Source organism: Dama dama, chromosome 25 (assembly GCF_033118175.1).
Source record: "Dama dama isolate Ldn47 chromosome 25, ASM3311817v1, whole genome shotgun sequence".
NCBI lineage: Eukaryota > Metazoa > Chordata > Mammalia > Artiodactyla > Cervidae > Dama > Dama dama.
The window spans coordinates 73,689,031-73,711,413 of NC_083705.1; positions in this window are offsets into that span (position 1 = coordinate 73,689,031).

Genomic DNA, 22,383 nt, shown 5'->3' on the forward strand with positions numbered 1-22,383 from the left:
CAATAAAGAATCTGCCTGCAATCTGAAGATCTGGGTTCGATCCCTGGGTCAGGAAGATGCCCTGGAGAAAGAAATGATAACCTACTCAATATTCCTGCCTGGAGAATTCCATGGACAGAGGAGCCTGATGGGGACAGTCCATGGGGGTGCAAAGACTTGGACATGACTGAACAACTAACACTTCCGTACTTTACATTGATTTACAGAGTTGTCTTACAATACTTTCTACAGTGAAAGTGAAGTCACTCAGGTGTGTCCGATTCTTTGCAATCCCACAGACTGTAAACTGCCAGGCTCCTCAGTTCATGGGATTTTCCAGGCAAGAGTTCTGAAGTAGGTTGCCATTTCCTTCTCCAGGGGATCTTCCCAACCCAGGGATTGAACCAGGGTCTCCCGCATTGCAGGCAGATGCTTTACTGTCTGAGCCACCAGGGAAACTGTCATATAATTTGTACAACAAAGTGACTCAGCTATGTGTGTGTGTGTGTGTGTGTGTGTGTGTGTGTGTGTGTATACTCTTTTTCCTGTTCTTTCCCATGATGGTTTATCACATTGAATATATTTCCCTGCACAGCACAGTAGGACCTTGCTGTTGATCCGTCCTGTATATAATAGATTGCGTCCATTAATCCCAAACTCCCAATCCTACCCTTCCCCACTCCCTCCCCCTACACAGCATCTTTTATCTCAGAACATATACTTCTCAAGTGTTTCATGAACCTGTGTTCTGCTTTCTAGAATCCATGACTTTTTTATTCTCCCAAATTTGAGAATTTACATTCAAAAGTTTAAAAGAAGGAAATTTTCATCAGAAGGAGATTTCACTCTGCTCAAAAAGCACAGAATCATACTCTCCACAGAGGTTCTTTGGGGCCACATACAGGCCTCCAGGTATCCTGAGCCAAACCAACAGAAGCATGTGTTCCAGAGACATGTGGTCCTCATGGACTTCTGTTGACAAAACCGAGCTACTAGAGAATATTATTTTCTTCCTTTGTGTCTTTTAAAGGGAAGTGTGTTCTGCCTCTCCATGAAATTCCTACTTACCTGCTCATGAAGTTCAGTTCAGCAGTGTCTGTGACTCACTTTGGTGTGTGTCACACATGATCGTTTACACACACTGACACCAACAAAGAGGATGCTGTCATCTACATCTCTTCTTATTTGCTTAATTTGTATTTAATCTTTGAGTGACTTTGGCTGATTTACAATGTTGTATTAGCTTCAAATGTACAGCAGTGTGACTCAGTTATACACACACGTATTATTTTTCAGATTCTTTTCCTTTGGATGTTATTGCGAGATATTGAGTATAGCTCCCTGTGCTATACAGTCAGGTTCTTGCTATATATAGTGGTGTGTGTATGTTCATCTCTGGCTTCCCCTGGTGACTCAGTGGCAAGGAATCCACCTGCAACGCAGGAGCCACAGGAGATGAGGGTTCCATCCCTGTGTCAGGAAGATCCCCTGGAGGAGGACATGGCAACCCACTCCAGTATTCTTGCCTGGAGAATCCCATGAACAGAGAGGCCTGGCAAGCTACACTCCATAGGGTTGCAAAGAGTTTGACAAGGACATGACTGAAGCGATTTAGAATACATGCATGAATATGTTAATCCCAACATCCTAATTTATCCCTCCCCCTGTGTTCATTTACATGTTTATTTTTTGTCTTGTTAATTGCTTCCTGATGTTTTGTCCTCACTACCTATTACTGGTATTGATGCTGAGCTATGTTAGGTCCTAGACAGTGAGCATTTGTCTTTTGCTGTTTGGTGTCTCTTTTCATTTATCTGTTTGTCTCTTAACTTTGCCCTACCTATTTTTCCCATACTTAAACATTATGTCTTTCTCCATATTTATTTATTTATTTTTTTTTGGAGGAGGGGATAATTCCAGGTCTTTTGTACTTTATCCACCAGTACTGTATTGTTAAATTATTCCAACAATATTGACTGAACTATAATATGTACCTGCAAGATAACTTTTGTTCTTGCTTTTTTAAGAGTATAAAATACAAATTTTTTTGCGTTTTCATTTGAAATTCTTTTTCCACGTAAGGAATGAGAAGGTTTCTACATTTTTTTCTTTTTAAATACTTGTCAGTTGAAGGGACAACATTTACTGAAAGCTCAAATTTTCCTCAGAGTTGAAAGGCCATATCTGTCAAATATGAGATTTGCATATAAAACTGGATCTATTTTTAGATTTTTATTCTATTCCTCTAATCCTGCCATCAATTGCTGTGCCCAAAATGTACCATAGCATTTTAATTATTTAGCTTTAAAATAGATTTTTTTGTCTGGTGAGTCATATGATCCTCTTTGTACATCTTTTAATAATTCTCATCCTTATTTTTCTATGTTCCTTTTCTGGATAAGAGTTAGAGTAACTTTTGTTGTGTTCTTAAAATGCCAGGGGAAATCTCTGTTAAGATGTCATTAAATTCACAAATAGGACTGGGAAGGCTTCGTATCTTTATGAAGTGTAATTTTCCCATCTGATATGCTTCCAGTTTTTCAATATATACATCATATGTTTGTACACATAACACAACTTTTAAATTATATTTTAGCAAGAGATCACAAAATGAGCATGACATATAAATGCTGAATTTATATGTCGATAGAAAAATAAGACCTGGGTGTTCAGGCATTCTGCTCAGGCAGGAACCTCCATGTACCCCACCCCCACCCCCCACCCCAGAAACATTGTAACATTGAGCAAAGGGCTCAGAGATTCATTCTTTTATCTTAGGAATATTCTGTTTTAATCTGTCAATTGTGAATTAATGGAATGAATTGCCACATGTTCTGATCTTGAAAGTTTGAAGTTCTGAAGAGTTCTTGGGGAAAATCAGGTTTAATCGACCTAATTGTCTGCTGGTCATAGAGGTTTCTTTCCATTTGGTGGAAAACAGTCTCTCTCACTTCAAGGGCTGACCTTACCCTCTGACATTGCTGATTCTCTTGTCTCTTGGCTTCATCACTGAGCAGGTTACATTATTGCTCAGTCTTTACATCTATAGTGAAAATTCCCTAACATTTTTAACTTAGACTCTGTTAAGGCTTATCACTCTGATTCTTCTGTGAAATAATAGCTTGATGACCCAGGTACTGTCAGCGTGCACCATCTGCAAAGGAGGACTTGAGGCAGTTCAATGACTGAGGGCTCACACGTACGCAATGAAGCCTGGAAGCATGCCCAACCTGCATGGGCCGCCGTCTCACCATGCACTTTATGTTATTTCTCTTTCTGTCCACCGACTGGAGAGATCAATAAATGTGGACACCGTTGGTTGAAGGTGGGAAGATTTCTGCTTTGGAGCACAGCCTGCCATCAGTTAGGGTCGCCAGTCGAACTTCATCTGAGAGAGAAATGAACTGCTTTTATTACGTCCACGCATCATACATTGGGACTGATCACATCAGTTAGTATTGTTATTGTTGTTGTTCAGTTGCTAAGTAGAGGCTGACTCTTTGCAACTCCATGGACTGCAGCACGCCAGGCTTCCCGGGCATCCTTGGTGTTCCCTTCAATCACCATCTCCCGGAGTTTGCTCAGACTTATGTCCATTGAGTCAGTGATGCCATCCAACCATCTCATCCTCTGTGGCCCCCTTCTCCCACCCTCAATCTTTCCCAGCATCAGGGTCTTTTACAATGAGTCAGTTCTTCGCATCGGACAGCCAAAGTATTGGAGCTTCAGCTTCAGCAATCGATCTTCCAATGACTATTCAGGGTTGATTTCCTTTAGGATTGACTGGTTTGATCGCCTTGCTGTCCGAGAGACTCTCAAGGGTCTTCTCCAGCAGCACAATTTGAAAGCATCAATTATTCGGCACTCAGCTTTCTTTCTGGTCCAACTTTCAGTTAGTATTAGTAATGCATTTAATGAATCACATTACATAAAACATATAATGAATCACATTTTTTGCATGTTAAAGTAAATTTCAAATAATTGTGCAACCATAGCTGGGATGACAATCAAGTTAGGGAATGAAGAGAAAGTCAGGGATGAGTTTGATTTGCAATATTCAGAAGGTGAAGTCCTCTTCTCTGGTTCAGAGGACAAGTTTGACTCTAAGTAACAGGCGGAGAAAAGGAAAAGGAACTAAATAGATAACCAAGGAGAAATACAAGTGCCATTAATACCCATGGCGGTGGTGTTTCCGGATCCAGATGGAATAATTTATCCACTGTGATGGAGCCAGTTAGAAGTATATTTGCAGTTCTATGTGTAGACATGGAAATGAATGGGAGTGTGAACATGAGCCTGAATCTGTATGTGGACATAGATGTAAGATCAGACAGAGACATAGGCACAGGTGGTGTCAATACAAATCAGAGGTAGACGAAGGTATAGCTGTGGATGCTTCCCTGGTGGTTCAGTGGTAAAGAATCTGCCTGCCAATGCAGAAGACAGAGAAATGGGAATCCCTGGGTTGAGAAGATCCCCTGGAGAAGGTCATGGTAACCCACTCCAGTATTCTTGCCTGGAGAATCCCATGGACAGAAGAGCCTTCGGGGCTACAGTCCTTAGGGTCACAAATAGTTGGACATTGCGGATCACACATGCACACACACACACATGCACACACACACACACACACATAGATACAGACATGGATGCAGACTTAGCTGGAGATTGCAAAGGTGTCTACCTCTCATTTACTTTTCAACCTCTACCAGCTTGCGAAATTGTTCTATGAAGAACTCTTTCTGAATAATCCGTTCCCCTCTTCCCGCCACCTAGCACGTCTGGCTTCTCGGCTGCTTTTGGTGCGGGCAGACGTCCCTTCTTCTCTGTGACTTTGCGGGTGTCATTTGGTTTGGGCACCTGCGGTCCCTCCCCGGAGTGCCTGCAGCTCTGGTTCTTGCTGTCCTGCCAGGGCCTGCACCCCTCAGACCCTGCCCTGGGTCGCTCCTGCTACCTGCTCACTCGCTGTTTCTGAGGATCCTTGCCCACCTCTGTGACTCCAAGGCTTCTTCTTTGATGATACGGAATGAAAGTCTCTCTGCATCCCGGGCCCCTCCTGGTGCATTCTGCCGGGCATCCCCAGGGATGCTGACCTGCTAAGTGACACATCCCATGTCTGGAAGCAAAGCCATCATCTTCTCCAAATTCCACCCCCGGAGCCTCTCTGCCTTGTCCATTTTAAGGGCCTGACGCCAGGCAGTCATCCAGGCAGGGATGCAGGGGCCGTCCTGAGCCCTCCCTCTCTCCGCCTCTCACTCCATCACCAGACAGCTCTGTACACGTCCCTCCTTCCCGCTCGTCTCCGTCATACGCCAACAGCCACTTGCACGGTGTCAGCCACATCACTTCTCGCCTGGGGCCGGGCTCCAGCTCCCTTCCTCCCCTCTTCCTTGGCTTCCGGGACTCCTTCCAGCTCTCGGGGTCAATCGCAGACTGTGGCTTCCGGGCCTTCCTGAGACTGCCCTTCCTCCTTCTCTGCCACCGCTCATGTCTCCTGCACGTTGCTGTGTGTTGGGGACTGTTCAAAGTTATGACCCCGCTTAATCTTGTTATCACCTCATTTAATTCTCAGAGGAACACCGTGACTTGCTCCGCACTGCCATCCTCTTAGGCGGAGAGGGGACTCCGAGCTGTGTTCTTTTTCCTCTGTGCCCCAAATAACCAGCTCGTGGTTCAGACTCTCTCCTGCCAGCAGCATCTTGTCATCCCATTCACAGGTGACCCCTCCTCCATGCCTGAGCGTAGATACCCTCTGCTCTACAGAAACCTCTCCTGTCTCCCCACGTGGGCATGGGGTGGGGTCTCCCCAGCCTGCATAAGCAGTCCAAGGCACTCAGGTCAGCAGCCTATACAGGACTCCGTGGAAAGAACTTGGAGGGCAGGGCCGTATCTGACCTTCCTCCGGTTGTAACCTCCACCATGGGGGTGATGGCCACGTAGTAGGCACTGCTAACTACACCTTAAAAATTTATAAACACAACCATCTGAGAGTGGTCTCAGTCACTGCGGGAAAGATGTATTTTGCACCATTTGCAAATGTATGTACATTTAGGCATTTTTTTGTTCACTGTTAGTCACTAAAGTACATATGTCTAAGCAGAAGAATGTAGCTCAATGAGATTATGAAAATGAATTTTATATATATATACGCACAGACACACACATATAAAACACCTCATTTATGAAGAAGCACAAGCTGGAATCAAGTTTGCCGGGAGAAATATCAATAACCTCAGATATGCAGATGATACCACCCTTATGGCAAAAAGTGAAGAGGAATTAAAAAAACCTCTTGATGAAAGTGAAAGAGGAGAGTGGATAAAGTTGGCTTAAAGCTTAACATTCAGAAAACTAAGATCATGGCATCTGGTCCCATCACTTCATGGGAAATAGATGGGGAGACAGTGGAAACAGTGTCAGACTTTGTTTTTTGGGCTCCAAAATCACTGCAGATGGTGATTGCAGCCATGAAATTAAAAGACACTTACTCCTTGGAGAAAAGTTATGACCAACCTGGATAGCATATTAAAAAGCAGAGACATTACTTTGCCAACAAAGGTCTGTCTGGTCAAGGCTATGGTTTTTCCAGTGGTCATGTATGGATGTGAGAGTTGGACTGTGAAGAAAGCTGAGCACTGAAAAATTGATGCTTTTGAACTATGGTGTTGGAGAAGACTCTTGAGAGTCCCTTGGACTGCAAGGGAGATCCAACCAGTCCATCCTAAAGGAGGTCAGTCCTGAGTGTTCATTGGAAGGACTGATGCTGAAGCTGAAGCTCCCATACTTTGGCCACTTCATGCGAAGAGTTGACTCATTGGAAAAGACCCTGATGCTGGGAAGGATTGGGGGCAGGAGGAGAAGGGGACAAGAGGATGAGATGGCTGGATGGCAACTCGATGGGCATGAGTTTGAGTGATCTCCAGGAGTTGGTGATGGACAGGGAGGCCTGGTGTGCTGCGATTCATGGGGTCGCCAAGAGTCGGACATGACTGAGTGACTGAACTGACTGACTGACTAATGATTATGGACCTAAACCATCCCAAAGAAAAACAAATGTTTAAGAAGGCAAAGTGGATGTCTGAGGAGCCTTTACACATCACTGAAGAGAGAAGAGAAGCGAGAGGCAAAAGAGAAAGGGAAAGATAAATGCAAGATTCTAGAGAATAGTTAGGAGCCATAAGAAGACCTTCTTCATTGTAAACAATGAAGTGTAAATAAAGGAAGACAATAGAATGGAAAAGATGAGAGATCTCTTCAAGAAAACTGGAGATATCAGAGGAATATTTCACATAAGGATGGGCCTGATAAAGGACAGAAATAGTAAGGATTTAACAGAAGCAGAAGAAGTTAAGAAGAAGTGGCAAGAATACCCAGAAAAACTGTACAAAAAAAGCTCTAATGACCTGGATCACCACCATGATGTAGCCACTCACCTAGAGCCATTTTTGTTTTATTTTGTTATATATCATATTAGTCTTTTTATTTTGAATATTTTATTATAATTGACATTTAAATACCAATTGTAATAAAAATTTAAAAATAGCTTGAATTTTGTTTTTTAAATTAATATTATATCAATCATTTCACAATTTATTAAATGTTACTTGTAAACCTAATCTTATGATTGTCTGTTACATAGTACATGAATACGCATTTATTTTCATTAGAAATTTCTATGTAATTTTAGATGTACATCAAAGCTGATAAGGGTTATTGCTGCTATTATATTTAATTAAAACTTCCTTGGGTCTGATTTGTAATGTGGAAGCACAAGGTCAAATTTCTTAAACATTTTGAGCTTCTTTTTACAAATATCCAGTTACTGTGACAAATGACTATACTGATTTCATGAGCAGAGTTGCAAAGGGCTCTTATGCCACAACTTAAATGAAAACTATTTCACAATGTGTTCTACAATTTTACTTTGGCAAAATTAGAAATAGCCCCCATCCCCTATAATGGGGACTATACCCCATTCTTCTAAGTCCTGGTTATGTTTTTATTATTATTATTATTTTGTTCTGTTGGGTTTTGCTTGATTGGTCTTAAGAAATTGTATGTGGCATTTTGGAAAGAAGTTATAATCTAATAAATGAGCTTTGGTTTGCCTGGAAGGGAGAAGAGTCAAGCTCTGCAACCCATCCCGCTTGCACCACTTACTCAACATAAAAGAAACATTTATTAATATAAGTCTTAGGATACTCCAATGCATTGTATGGTTCTATATTTGTGATGACACCTCCTTATGGCCAGCTACCAAACAAACTTGTACATTGTCCTATTTCTGGAGATGTCCAAATTCAAAAGACTAATTATTCAAAAATTTGTTTTTGATCTTGTGTCTCTTTTCTTAAAGAAGACTGAGTGTTTTTATAACTAAAGCACCATAATATTACCCTGCCACCTAGGGGTATTGTCAAAGAAATTTATCCATGCATAGTAAAAGGAGATACAGTGTGTTGGCCAAAACAGAAGAATTCTGTCACTATTATACATAATTTAATGACTAAGTTCTGTCACTAATATAAATAACATACACTATTATGATAATATATATTTATCTCTTACAAAATAATCTGTGTTTTGAAAAACATAGGAGAATGAGGGGATGGAAATTAGTAGGAATCCCTCTTTCAGGACTATGGAAATTTAAAAGTGAACACATTAAGAACTGAGCATTACTATCTGAAAATGAAAGTTTTAGTGGCTCAGCCATGTCCAACTCTGACAACCCATGGACTGCAGCCCTCCAGGCTCCTCTGTCCATGGGATTCCCCAGGTGGGAACACTGGAGTAGGTAGCCATTCCCTTCTCCAGGGGATCTTCCTGACCCAGGTACTGAACTCGGGTCTTCTACATTGCAGGCAGATTCATTACCATCTGAGTTATCAGGGAAGCCCATTACTTATAGTTTAGTCAATAAGCATGTCTGACTCTTACAACCTCATGGACTTGCAGTCTTCCACGTTCCTCTGTGCAAAGGATTTCCCAAGCACAATTATTGGGGTGGGTTACCATCTCCTTCTCCAGGGGACCTTCCTAACCCAGGGATCGAACCTGAGTCTCCTGCATGGCAGAGACACCAAGGAGGCCCTACCAGGGAAGCCCCATTACTATGTGATGGGCTTGCAAATAACATAAATGCTTTCCCAACTCTCAAAACTCTTTATGTATGACTTCTCATTTATGATACTTAAACACTCAGAAGACAAATGCCTCCTTAGAATGTGGTCAGTTGTCTACTGCTTAGAGGTGAGCAATAAATCTAGATCATAATATAAACATACAGTTCAACTGACCAAATTATTCACACCACTGAAACTGATGGAAAGGCATCATCCAAATCACTGACTCTTTTTTTCTTTTAGGTGGAAAACATAAGAGAAGATAATGACCTACAAAAACAAACCCAAAATAATTAAGAAAACGGTAGTAGCAGCATACATATCGATAATTACCTTAAGTATAAACAGATTAAATGCTTCAAACAAAAGAGACAGACTGACTGAATGGATACAAAAACAAGACCTGTATACATGCTGTCTCCAGGAGACCCACTTCAGACCTGGGGACACATACAAATTGGCAAATTATTGACTTCTATAGCTGTCTTTGCATGCAAAGTCACTTCAGTCATGTCCACCTCTTTGAAATCCTATGGACTGTGGCCCGCCAGGCTCCTCTGTCCATGGGATTCTCCTAGCAAGAATACTGGAGTGCATTGCCATGCCCTCCTCCAGGAATCTTCCCAACCCAGGGATCGAACCTGCATCTCTTAAGGCTCCTGCATTGGCAGGCAGCCTCTTTACCACTGGTGCCACGTGGGAATCCCGTGGCTGTGTTTAGACTCCACCTAACAACTTTTCTTTTTAATCCCCTAAAAATAAGGTTTCCCTGATGAAATTTACTGACGTGTGAAATCTAAGCATTCAGCCCTAATAGTAATATCTACTTGCTCTGTGGGTATGGACCTCTCGCCCTGAGGGATCTCAGAATTAAGACCCATTTGGGGAGAGAGTGAACACACACATGAGACAGATACCAGAATTCTTAAAGAAGGCACACTTTGCCATTATTTAAAGCTAACAGAGCAAGCAAATCCAGTTCTGTTTAGAAATGCATAACTTCTGAGTTACGACAATGTCTCTTTGTCTGGAAACCCACGCACGCTGAAGGAGGGACTCAAGCAGCCCAGTGGCTGGCAGGCCATGTGTGGCCGGCGTGCCAAGGGAAAGCCAAAACACGGTGCAGGTCTCTGTTTCCTGAAGGAAATAGCAAGGCTGAGGGACACAGAGTCTGCAGTGCCTCGTTCCATCCTCATGCTCCTTTCCTGCAGCTACTTGGCCCAACAAATGTTGAGATGCTCTCTGCACTCAAAACCATGCCATGACTCTCAGTAAATAATATGAACAGAGACTTCCCCATAGCTCAAATAGTAAAGAATCTGCCTGCAATGCAGGAGACCAGGGTTCGATCCCTGGGTCAGGAAGATCCTCTGGAGAAGGGAATGGCAACCCACTCCAGTATTCTTGCCTGGAGAATCCCATGCACAGAGGAGCCTGGTGGGCTACAGTCCATGGGGTTGCAAAAAGTCAGACACGACTGAGCAACTAACACACACAATAGTATAAACAGAGAGATCCTCCCATCCTCACTTTGGAGAGTCTGCCCATGCCTTTTTTTCTCCCTTTCCTGTCTCCCGGGCAGGGGTAGAAAGATGTAACTGGTGGGGTTTCTGCTTAGCTGGGGGCTTTGCTTCCTCCTGACAGGCCTTTGTTCCTGCACCGAGCGAGCCCTAATTACACCCTATCCATGTCGGGGCTCCGTGTCGGAGGCAGCTATGCAAATGCCACGTGCCTTTCCTCTTCTTATTATGACCTGTCTCTTTGCAAGCGCATCACTTTCAGGAAAAGTGGAGGGTCCTCCTTCTGAGCGAAAAACACACTTTCTTTATATCCATATTAGTCTTACCAGTTTCACTCCAAATCTTAAACCCTTAGAGAACTGAGAAAAATGCTTCTTTTGATGGCCAGACGTGCTACCATTTGAATTTGGAAATTCACCACAACGTCATCCAGCTGCTCACCTAACCCCTGGGGCTGATGGCAGTTTGGAGCACGGGTCCTGGGAGGGTGTCTGGGAACTCTGCTCCCCGTCGGACCCCGCCACCACCCTGGGCCAGTGTCATGACATCATGGAAAATGCAGTCTCTGCACGCCAGGACTTCAAAACCAATCTGGAAGAAGCTCAAATTAGCTGAGCCCTGTTCCACTTGCATTTTCAGAGGGATCTTTGTGCTTTTTAATTAAGAGCTTGTTCAAATAACCTTTCATGCAAAGGTATCCAACGACTAGGCTAGGCCTTAGTATAATTCCAATTGTCAGACTGTTAGGAACACAGCGGAAGGAGCTCTATGATATTTTGGTGTGATATAAGGATATTTATAAGCTCATCTCAATTTCATACTATTTTTGGCCATGACATTATTCCAATGGCTTATTCTTCTAATTCTGAGACTCAAGTTAAAACCTGATGAAGCCCCATGAGTAAGAATCTTTGGGTTTATTTAAATTTCTTATGCAGTTCAAAAGATTCAGCTCAAAAGAGAAATGACATAAACAATTTATGTTTTATGATTTATAAAATTTCTGTCTGTTAAATCAAACAATCTGAACAGGAGGTAGTGATTAGTTTTATGAAGGTAAAATATGCAAATTGTATAAAATTAATAAAAATCACTAAGTGAGCTATAATTTGATATTTGCTGGCACAGAAAAAGTTTTCCTGTTCTCAGCATCCATTTAGTTAATAGACAATTTACTACGTGTTTCATAAACAGTTTTAAAACTGTTTAAAAAATCAAATACCTACATATAATTTCAATATACCTGTAGGTACATAAAGTTTTCCAGTAAATAATACTGTGGCATATACTGTCAAGTTTTCAAATGATACCATCATACATATAATATGTAGTCATATCCTCAGTTCCTTTAATCATGCGTTATATTGAAAACAGACATTAATTAGTCTACCTTTGCCTTTGCACACTTTTCTTTCTTGATTTGTGTTTTAACGATTAACTTATTCCTTTACATTAGAATCATATCTATAAAATATTCTTTAGTGACAGAATCAAATCATACTTCTATCATTATTGTAGATCACGTCCATACGTCACTAAACTAAAAATCTTTACTGAAATCAAGCATCTTTGTTAATAGGCAACTCTATCCCCTACTTGAACTATCCTAATTAATTTGTCAGCCTCACTGTGTGATACTGAGATCCGCTCACTTGTTACCAGTAAATGTACAGAGGGGAAAACTAGATGGCTCGAGTTCTAAAATAACTGTTAGATTGTGTTTCTCATTGATAGTATTGGATTGGTGTTAGAGTCAGCACATTCAGTTGATAGCCTATGTTTTACATAAAATAATTTGCTTAAACCAAAGATTCTTAGGTAAATAGATGATGAGGCTTCTAATAGTATAATTTTGAACATTTTTCTGCTTCATAAAATCACATCCAAGTGTATATTATTTACCCAAACAGTGTTCACTGCTTTCTCCTTGTAAATCTAAGATTTCTTAGGGATGCCACTGAAAACTTCTGAGAGCGTGGCAAGGAATGCCTTGAGGAGCCAGGGTCAGTGGAGTCACCATCGTCTCACCGACTATTCCTTCCAGACTCCCCCCTCCTCGCCAAGCAGCCCCAAGTGCAGCTCGGGGGCGTCCTGAGGACTCAGGAGCACAAGCCCACGGGATTCATGGCGACTCCCGGGCCTTCCAAGGCGCCTCCATAGCGTGAACTTATTCTGGACATTTTTCAAAACAAATGCTTGCTTTTATTTAACATTAAGTGAATCAGATTTTCTTTGTAAAACTCTATTTAAATTATTTAAATTCAAAGTCGTTTGTGCCATTTTGTAAGGTAGCATGAGCATATCAGAATTTATCTATTTTTTTCACTATCGTCAAAATCCAGAATGGCTACAATTACCATATGAGAAATAGATTGCCAGTCCAGGTTCGATGCATGAGACAGGGCGCTCAGGTCCGGTGCACTGGGACGACCCTGAGGGATGGGATGGGGAGGGAGGTGGGAGGGGGTTTCAGGATGGGGGGCACATGTACATCCATGGCTGATTCATGTCAATGTATGGCAAAAACCACTGCAATATTGTAAAGTAATTAGCCTTCAACTAAAATAAATTAATAAAAAAAGAAAGAAAACAAATTCTACCACTTTACTGAATCCCTAAATGAATAAAGTTTCCAAAAAAATGTGAAATAAAGTGAAATGATGCATTGAAGGGCCATTTATGAGTTAAAAGTTTGTGGTTTTGTTCCTAGAAGGCAAATTACTAATGAATTAAGTGGGAGTTAGTGAACCAAACTCTGGGGAAGGAAATGGCCACCCACTCCAGTGTTCTTGTTTGGAAAAATCCCATGGACAGAGGCGCCTGGCGGGCTGCAGTCCGTGGGCTGGCGAAGAGCGGGACACGACTGAGTGGCTGAGCACACAGTGAACCAAAAGAACATACCTGTCACTCAACCGGCTGCTGGGAGCGCCTGCTAAGTCACTTCAGTCGGGCACAACTCTTCATGACCCTATGGATGTGTAGCCCGCCAGGCTTCTCAGTCCATGGGATTCTCCAGGCAGGGATACTGGAGAGGGTTGCCATCCCCTTCTCCAGGGGATCTTCCCCACCCAGGGACTGAATCCGAGTTTCATACATCTCCTGCATTGGCAGATGAGTTCTTTACCTCTAGCCCCACCTGGGAAGCCCTCTTTTGCTGTAGCGGCTAAATAATCATGCTAGCTGCCAAATCAAAAGATCGGGGGTTGGGGGGGGGGGCGGGAGGAGCAGCAGGAGCAAGAAAGAGAAGAAGAGGAAGAGAAGGGCAGGAAGGAGAAAGGAAAGTTAGAAGGAAGGCAAGTTACTTCCACTAAACCAACCAATGATCAAGCCTTGAAGCAATTGAAAAAATATATATACTTTTAATGTTAAAAGCCCACAAAGATTTCAAAGAACTTTCTTATATGCCAGATCTATCCAGGTAGATCTAGAAAAAGATTAACTTGCTTGAATCTCACTATAGACCTCGGCAGCATGAGGAAACTCCAACAGAGAGGTTGAGCAACTTGTCCAGGGTCACACAGCTATCGAGTTTTGAAGCCAGAGTCTGAACTCTGACGTCAGAGTTCTGTTGCCAGATCTTAATCACCGATTCCTCAGTGTGGCTGAGAGCTGATCACCTGTCCAAGGTTGCCCTCCTTACTCTCGTATGTAATAGGGAGTGATGATACCAGGTCTGTTGCCAGAATTACATGAGATGAGTGTTTCTTGTCACACACTGTTGACTGCAGAACAGGAGCAGGGATTGTGCCTGAGTGCACCTGGGTCTCTAATCCTAGAACCATGTCTTATACATAGCAGAAGCACAAATACAGGGAGAATAAATGAATGTATATATAAGTTCAAGTGAAAGTCACTCAGCAGGGTTCAACTCTTTGCAACCCCATGGATTATACAGTCCATGGAATCCTCCAGGCCAGAATACTGGAGTGGCTAAGTAGCCTTTCCCTTTTCCAGGGGATTTCCCCAACCCAAGGATTGAACCCAGGTCTCCCGCATTGCAGGAGGATTCTTTACCATCTGAGCCACAAGGGAAGCCCAAGAATCCTGAAGTGGGTAGCCTATCCCTTCTCCGGTGGATCTTCCTGGCCCAGGAATCAAACTGGGGTCTCTTGCATTGCAGGTGGATTCTTTACCAATTGAGCTATCAGGGAAGCCCATAAATGTATAAATACATGTTAAAAACACATGTAAACATGTTCTTGGGAATTGCTATATGACTCAGGGGGCTCAAACTGGTGCTCGACGACGACCTAGGAGGATCGGATGGGGTGGGAGGTGGGAGGGAGGCTTAAGAGGAAGGGGACATATGTGTACCTATGATTCATGATGCTGCATGGCAGAAACCAGCACAGTATTGTAAAGCAACCATCCCCCAATTAAAAATAAATACATTTTTAAAAAGGAAAAAAAAATAAAGTGTTCTTGAATAATAATTTTAGTCAGGTTTTGGATCTCATATTTATCCCTTCATTGCTATTTGTGAACCTACTGTGCCCTCCTCTCTCTATCAGAATGTAAGAACGTCTAGTTTAGGGACGGTAACTTACCGATTTTTATACTCACACAGAGGGGTCACAAAATAAATATTGACTGAATGCAGTTAAGCCCACTGTTACTCCAGGGCATTGTCATTCTCGGTCCATCTGGGAAGTGTCCAATGAAAGGAAGACTTTCTTGGAGGCTTAATATTAACAGATTTCTGGCCTAGGTGCCCATTAGGTTCACATTTGAATCACAGTTTTCCTGTTTCAACACAGAAGGATGCCAACGGAAACCAGAAGTCCCCAGCTGGCACCAGCTGGGTGTCGCAGGGGCAGGGATGTGCCCGGGGTCCCCCTCTGCAGTGAGGTCCAGCTGTTCCCTGAACCCCAGTTTCCTCTGCCCTCTGCCAGGGTGGAAGCAGGAGTCCACCTAGCTCTGCTGGCTTATTTCACAGCATGGACCACTGGCTAAAAATGTGGACCAAGGTCGAGCCTGCAGAACGCTCAGCTGGGAGATTTTAAAGCCACAGCACCGGCCACTTGCTTGCACAGTGGGGTTTGGTCAGCACACCTGAAACGTTAGAACAGCGGCCTTTCTCTGCTGCAAGTAAGAGACCACCCCAAAGCCTGAGCTTATAGCCAAAAAATCCTCTGTGGCAAGGGGTAAAAACTCACTTTCAGAAGCATTAAAATTTAGTTCAGCCCTTCAATCAGAGGAAATGCATCTTTCTGTAAACCCAAGAATCTCTCTAGAAGAAATAGCAAATGATACCCTGGGACATATGTTTGAAATCATAGAAGTCTAATGTCTAGGTGGCATTCTATGAATATTGAACATACATAAAGCTTTTTCATAGAAAGAAGGGACACCCTGGATTAAATGATTTTTCATCATATTTTTAAATTCCAAATTATGAATGCACTTGATGACTCAAATACATTCCAATTTAATTAAAATTACCATTTTTTTTTTTTAATGTGCATCAGAAGTCTTCAAAGGGTGAGTTGGGTTTGCTTATCTGCTTGTTCAGGGGGTTATACGCCAGCTCAGAGGTTTCTGTGCTATCTAGGTGATACCAATGACAGCGATTCTTCCTTAGAGGTCTCTGAAGCCTTGTTTGGGAGACCCGGTAATGCCATGCAGGATACACACATCTTAGGAAGAAGACCAGACTCTGAAGGACAATTTGGGGCTTCTGGGGCAGGTGAGAAACCAGAAACAAAGGTAGACGGCAAAGCAGGGAAAACCATCCATGACTTGTCATAATCATCAATTAACCTCCTCCTGCAACTGCCGTGCAGGGAACAGGGACAGAATTCCTGACGTTCACTCTGCATTTTCACTCGACACGCTGTGAACATAAGAATGTCTTTCGTGTCCACGTTCCCTGTGGCACGTCCTAAGGACATAAACACAGGTAAGTGGCATCTTGTCCTGTGATGTCAAAGGCTGCTATTAACTAGATAAAGCCAGTTCCAGACGTTATTAGTCCAGTCTTGTCTCTTGGCAAGCCTCATACTTCAGCATGAGAAAATCTGAACTCTGCTCACCTCTCTTTGATTTCCCAGTCAAGCAGGGTTTATGTATAAGCCCTCTGGCACCAGGCTGCAATGTACAGGCCTCTGTCTGTACTGAGAGTTAAGACAAGACAGGTCTTTAAATTGATTGGACTGCTGGAATGGGTGCAGCTGTGTGTGTGTGTGTGTGTGTGTGTGTGTGTGGCTGTGAATCCCTACCTGGTGTTCCTGTGTTGTGAAGTTGTGAGATCCTGACGTGGTGTCTATCTGGATAGACCCACGTGAGTCGGGGCGCCTCATTATCAAAATGATGTTGACAAACTCAAAAGTACAAAGAAGAGACGCAACAGTGATAAAGTGGCTGAAAGGACTGATTTATGAGAGAGAATGAAAAGAACCATAGATAATAGTGAATAGCATTTTGTCTTTCTTGCTTAGCGCTTTGGGGGAATTCTCAACAGGAATGTTGGCAGAAAAACTCAGAAAAAAGATATCTGGAAAACAATCAAAGTCAGTGCGAAAATTTAGGAGAAACTGAAAAGAAATAAAGGACACAATTTGGTTAGACAACATTGGGAAACAACTGGTTTGCTCTGTGACTCAGAAAGTGATAACGCTGTTGAAAGATCTATTCTTAGAAAAAACGATCTGAAGCTACAATGAATGAATATTATATATTTACATTGCAAACAACCAACTCAGAAATAAATACATGACATGTAAATCATAGCACATGTTGGAATGTGAATTATCTGAGGAGCTGGAACCTTAACACGTTAGATCTGATAGAGCAAATCTCAGCAGACAGGTCAGGGATCAGAGTGAATTGCTGTTGCCCAAAGGGGTGATCAGTATCATTTTCCCTTTCCATCGCTTCGCTCCATGCTCTATTACAGAGGATAGCTGTTTGAAGTCTGATCCCTGGGAATAAAGTAAATATCAATCAGGAATTGATATCTGCTGACATCAGGGAACAAAGAAACACCTGATTTACTTATGGAAGTGCAATGCCATGGGAGCCCGTGTTTATATGAAACAAAACATTTAGGATGCCTTACAAGAAGGTCTCATATTTTTCCTCCAAGCAACTTTGCCTCAGCCATCTTTTCAGATGCCTTCCTATGAGCTGAGTTGGATGCAAGTTCATTTTTGCTGGCCAAGTACCACTGCATTTTAAGGCAATGGGATCAGTGACCAGTTTCCTAAGGACGCGTTTAGTCATTAAGTGGTGTCCAGCTCTTTTGTGACCTCACGGCCTATAGCCTCTCAGGCTCCTCTGTCCTCAGTGAGCTGCTCATGTGCTGTGACAATGCAGAGGAGCCTGTTTCCAGCTGAGTGCCTTGAAAGTGGTCCTCATCCTGTTAGACTTCGTGGCTTTTAGTTAAAATACTTGACCAGCTGTGTGTAAAAGTGTGTGGCCATGAGGAGGTGACACATTTTTTAAGACAAGAAGTTACAGATAGAGGCTACATTATAATCAGAGACCAAAACCTGGTGTAATTTCCCGGAATTCATGATATTTTGACATATCTTTTAAAATCAAAACCTGCCACCTAATACAAAATATCAGAGTCTGATAAAGACGTGGGAAAGTGCCCTTTGTTCTCCCTCCTCCCCTGGCTCCTCTCCCTCCTCCCCCTCTCCCTCCTCCCCGCCCTCCTCCCCCTCCCCCCTCCTAGGGCTCCAGCCCAGGGAAGGTGTAGCCGCCTCCCACCGGGCACAACAGCAGGTGGCAGCATTGTCACAGGCCTGGCAGCAGGCTGGGTGAGGGGACACAGGAGTCCAGCGGGAAGGTCTGCTTGTGCAGGGGGCTGCCCCCTTCCCTGAGTTTCCCGTCCCCTATCTCCACTTCTCCGCTGTGTGCCCCTGACGGCAGCTAGTCATCAGAGTCGCCAGCCTCTGGAGTCGCCTTAACCTGAAATATTTGTTCCTCCCCCTGTTTCCACCGCGTTGACACGGCCCGCGTTCTTTCGCCCCCAATCTGTTAGCACCAGGCAGAGGTCTTGGGGCCACCACAGAGAAAGCGCCGGGCTCTCTCATCCTTAAAGGACAGACGGAAAACGAGCGGCAGGTGGGCGCGAAGGGGAGGGCAGGGGTGGGCGGCAGGATGGGGAGCCTCTCTCTGCTGACCTTGACACGGAGCGCGGGCCACCCGAGGGTGCTGGGAACGGTTCTTTCCCTCTCCTGAGCAGCAGCTGAGATGAAAGACACCCGCCTCTTGCATCTCACGTGCGCCTGGGTGGTGCACAGCCGGGAGGAGCCGCCGTGCAGAGGGCAGGCGTGCACTGTAGGCTGGAGCCGAAATCCCACCAAATCCCGGAGGTAAGAAAAGGGCTTCAACCTGCCTTCCAGCTTTCCGTCTGCAGCAGAGGGGAAAAGGGGGAGAGGCATTTTAGACAAAGGCAGGACCAGGGCCGGGGCCCAGAACAAGCCCGCATCAGTCCACAGGCCGCAAAGTGGGCACCTGGTGGCCTCAGGCCTGCTGGTCTCTCCGTCACTGTGACCCAGTTAGGTTTGGTTTTGCTTGGCACTTGTGACATAAAATGCTATTTTTTCCTTTCTTGTTGTTTTGTCCCTTGTGCTAAGGCTCACAGGACGTGACCGGTGCAATTAAACATTTGAGCTTAGGCTGCTCAGTCATTCACATGTCGTCGCCCATTCCTTTCCTCTGTGCCCGCGTACACACACACACACACACACACACACACACACACACACACACACGCCTCGCCCTGCCCTCTCCATCTCAGTAAATGAGTCGTGATTGCTTATATAGGCTTAAATAGTTCACAAGGCAAACGCCTTCCATTATGGCGCATCGAGCTGCCATAACGGGGCTGAAAACTGACACCACCGAGGTGTTAAGACGCAAGTTCTGTTGAAAATGATGCCAGCATGAAGGACCAGGATTCATTAAATCGGGCAGACTTTCTCATTAAATGTGCAGATTGACAGTCAGAACTAACTGTCATCTGTGGTTTCCTTCGTGTCCCCCTACCCAGTAATATACATATAGAGATTTTTGCACAGGTGCTATTATATTTAGAACAGAATAGTGAAATTGTGACTATCCAGGGGTTGGTAGATGCCTGCTTTGTGTAAAAACAGCAGTGTTCTTTCTTCCTTTGTTGCTTCTCCGAAAGAAGAGGGACCCTAAGAAGAGGTAAACCCAATTCGGAAGCTAATCTCCAAGGCTTCTAGTTAGGTCAGCATATCAGATGAGATGGACCCATGTTATCTGGAAGAGATTTAAATATTAACCATAAACCTAAGATACTCACTCCCCTGGCTTTCTGCTTTCTGGCCACTTAATTCATGCATGTTTCACTTTCACTACGTCTAATAAATCCTTTATGGAAAATTCCTCATCACATGACTCAGGAGGAAGCGTCCAAAAACTCATATCCCTCCGTGTGCAGAAAAGTGACTGGATGAAGGAAAGGCACAAACTCATTACAAAAATATCATTTTTCCTCAAAGATCTGAGGCCCCTAGGTGACACTGTTTTGCATCTTAACATAAAATATGTAATGTAGAACCTTCTGGTATTAACAGATAGCACCAGAGTACTCTGCCCTGGGCACTTCGCAAAGATGCAAGATAACTGTGCCTTGAGGTAGGTAAGGAAAAAAAAGAAAAAGAGAAAATATTTCTTCCGTAAATATGGGATCTCGATCATCAATGAACAAATATCCTGGAAGGCACTCTCAATATGAAGTGTCATCGAGGGGCAAAGATGCTTTCCTGATTCAAAAAATAGCAATTGTGTTGATGTGTCTGTGTACATGTATAGGAAATACTCCCCCCAAAAATAAAAAAATGCAGTTTTCCAGAGAAGAGCCCTAAGGACCTATTCATTACTGAGAGATCTTTTACTAAGAAGTGGCTTGCACGGACCTATGATCTGTTTTTGTTCACTTCCTATTATCCACTTCCTTAAATGTATCCTCTATTTAAGAAAAAAAAAAAAAAACGCCATGAAAGGGGCACGTCTGTCTGTGCCTCCTTCCTTTCATGCACTTATGTTCTAGAAGAAGTGCTTCAGTTTACAATAAACGGATTTTTAGTCCACAGCCTCCTTTCCTCGTTCTGTCAGGAGCTTGGATTTCTCTCTTAAGGTAGATTCTCTAAGGCCCCTTGAGCTACCATGAACTTGAAAGCACTTTCTCTGGGAAGCTTTTTCTCATTCTTTTTTCTCAGTCTTTCGCAGCGAGGATTATTTCAAAAGGTTGCTTTTTACCTTTGTGTGTAAATATAGACAGATATGGATATAGATACAGAGAGCCTGGGTAACGAAGCACATACGCGCTCCCTTCCATTCGCTCCATGTCACCGTCCCTGTGACTTGCACGCCTGTCTCTTCCCGCTGCTGTTCCCCTAGGGCAGGCAGAAGGATTCTCCGGTTTTTTTGTGCATCACTGACTACCCTTGTCAAGTGCTTTAAAAAATAAATGATTAGAAATTTTTGAAAAAGTCTTCACCTTTGTCCTTGGATCTGAGAGTATGACTTGAACATTCTTTCTGAGTCTCACACAAGCCGTACTAACATGTGCAGTCTTAAATCAACAGTATCTTCATGATCTTGACATCCACAATTCTGCAAGTCAAGCCCAGACTGAAAACAATGCCCTTCTTTAATTACATAAAAGATTTTGAACTCATATTTCATGAAAGAGTCCAGAATAGCCAATAATATGTTACAAAAGTGAACTTGGCTAAAAATAGTTATTTACAAGGATATGCCAAATCCCTGAAAAAATCTACAACTTTATGCAAAATGATATTGAAAAGTAAATGTGTCCTGAGAATCACTCCTGGTTTTATGCCCATAATGGGTTTTCTTTGGAATAAAGTTCACATGCAAAAACCTATGATACAAATTAAATGTATTTTCCATGGAGATGCATTAAACACTGCAAATATTTTTATGTGGTTTGAAAATGTGTGAGATTAGTACATATTGTAATGCTGACATTTAAAACTATTGGAGAAATAGATTGTGCATCAAATAGCATTGAGAAAACTGATTTGCTGTCTCAAAAAAAAAAGATCAACTTCAAAATACTTAAAATAGTTGAAGCTGTGCACAATGTTTTCACTGACTACAATAAAATAAACTAGAAATCAGTATTAGATAACTAGACAGCTCTCCAAAATTTGAGGAATAAACAGTACACTTCTAAATAATTCATGAATCAAAGAGTCAGTCACATAGAGAATTAGAATATAAATTAAAATGAATTGAAATTAAAATGCTTTGTATACAAACTTATAAGATGTAGATAAAACAATTCTTTGAAGGAAATTTTCTTTAAATGCTTATGAAAAATAACAGATGTTTCAAACTAATTGCTAGAACTTACACAGGAATAAGTTACAGAGGACAAGAAAATTAAACTTAATCATAAAAAAAAGGAAATGAGAAACTTAACAGTAGTGTTCAATGGAATTAAAAACAGGAAAAAAAAAATCAATGGGATTTAAGGTGATTGTTTCAAAAAGATCAATGAAACTGATGAACCTTTTAGCCAGACTGATCAGAAAAAAAAGAGAGAGGACATCAATTACTAATATCAGAAATAAGAAAATGACATCACTAGAGAATCTGCAGATATTAAAAGGAGAGCAGAACAATATTAATACTAAAGACACATACAGTGTACAGTGTCATAGACTGAACAAATACATTTATTGAATAACGCAAAGTATCAAAGCTCATTCAAGAAGATATATATTACCTGAATAGTATTTTATATATGT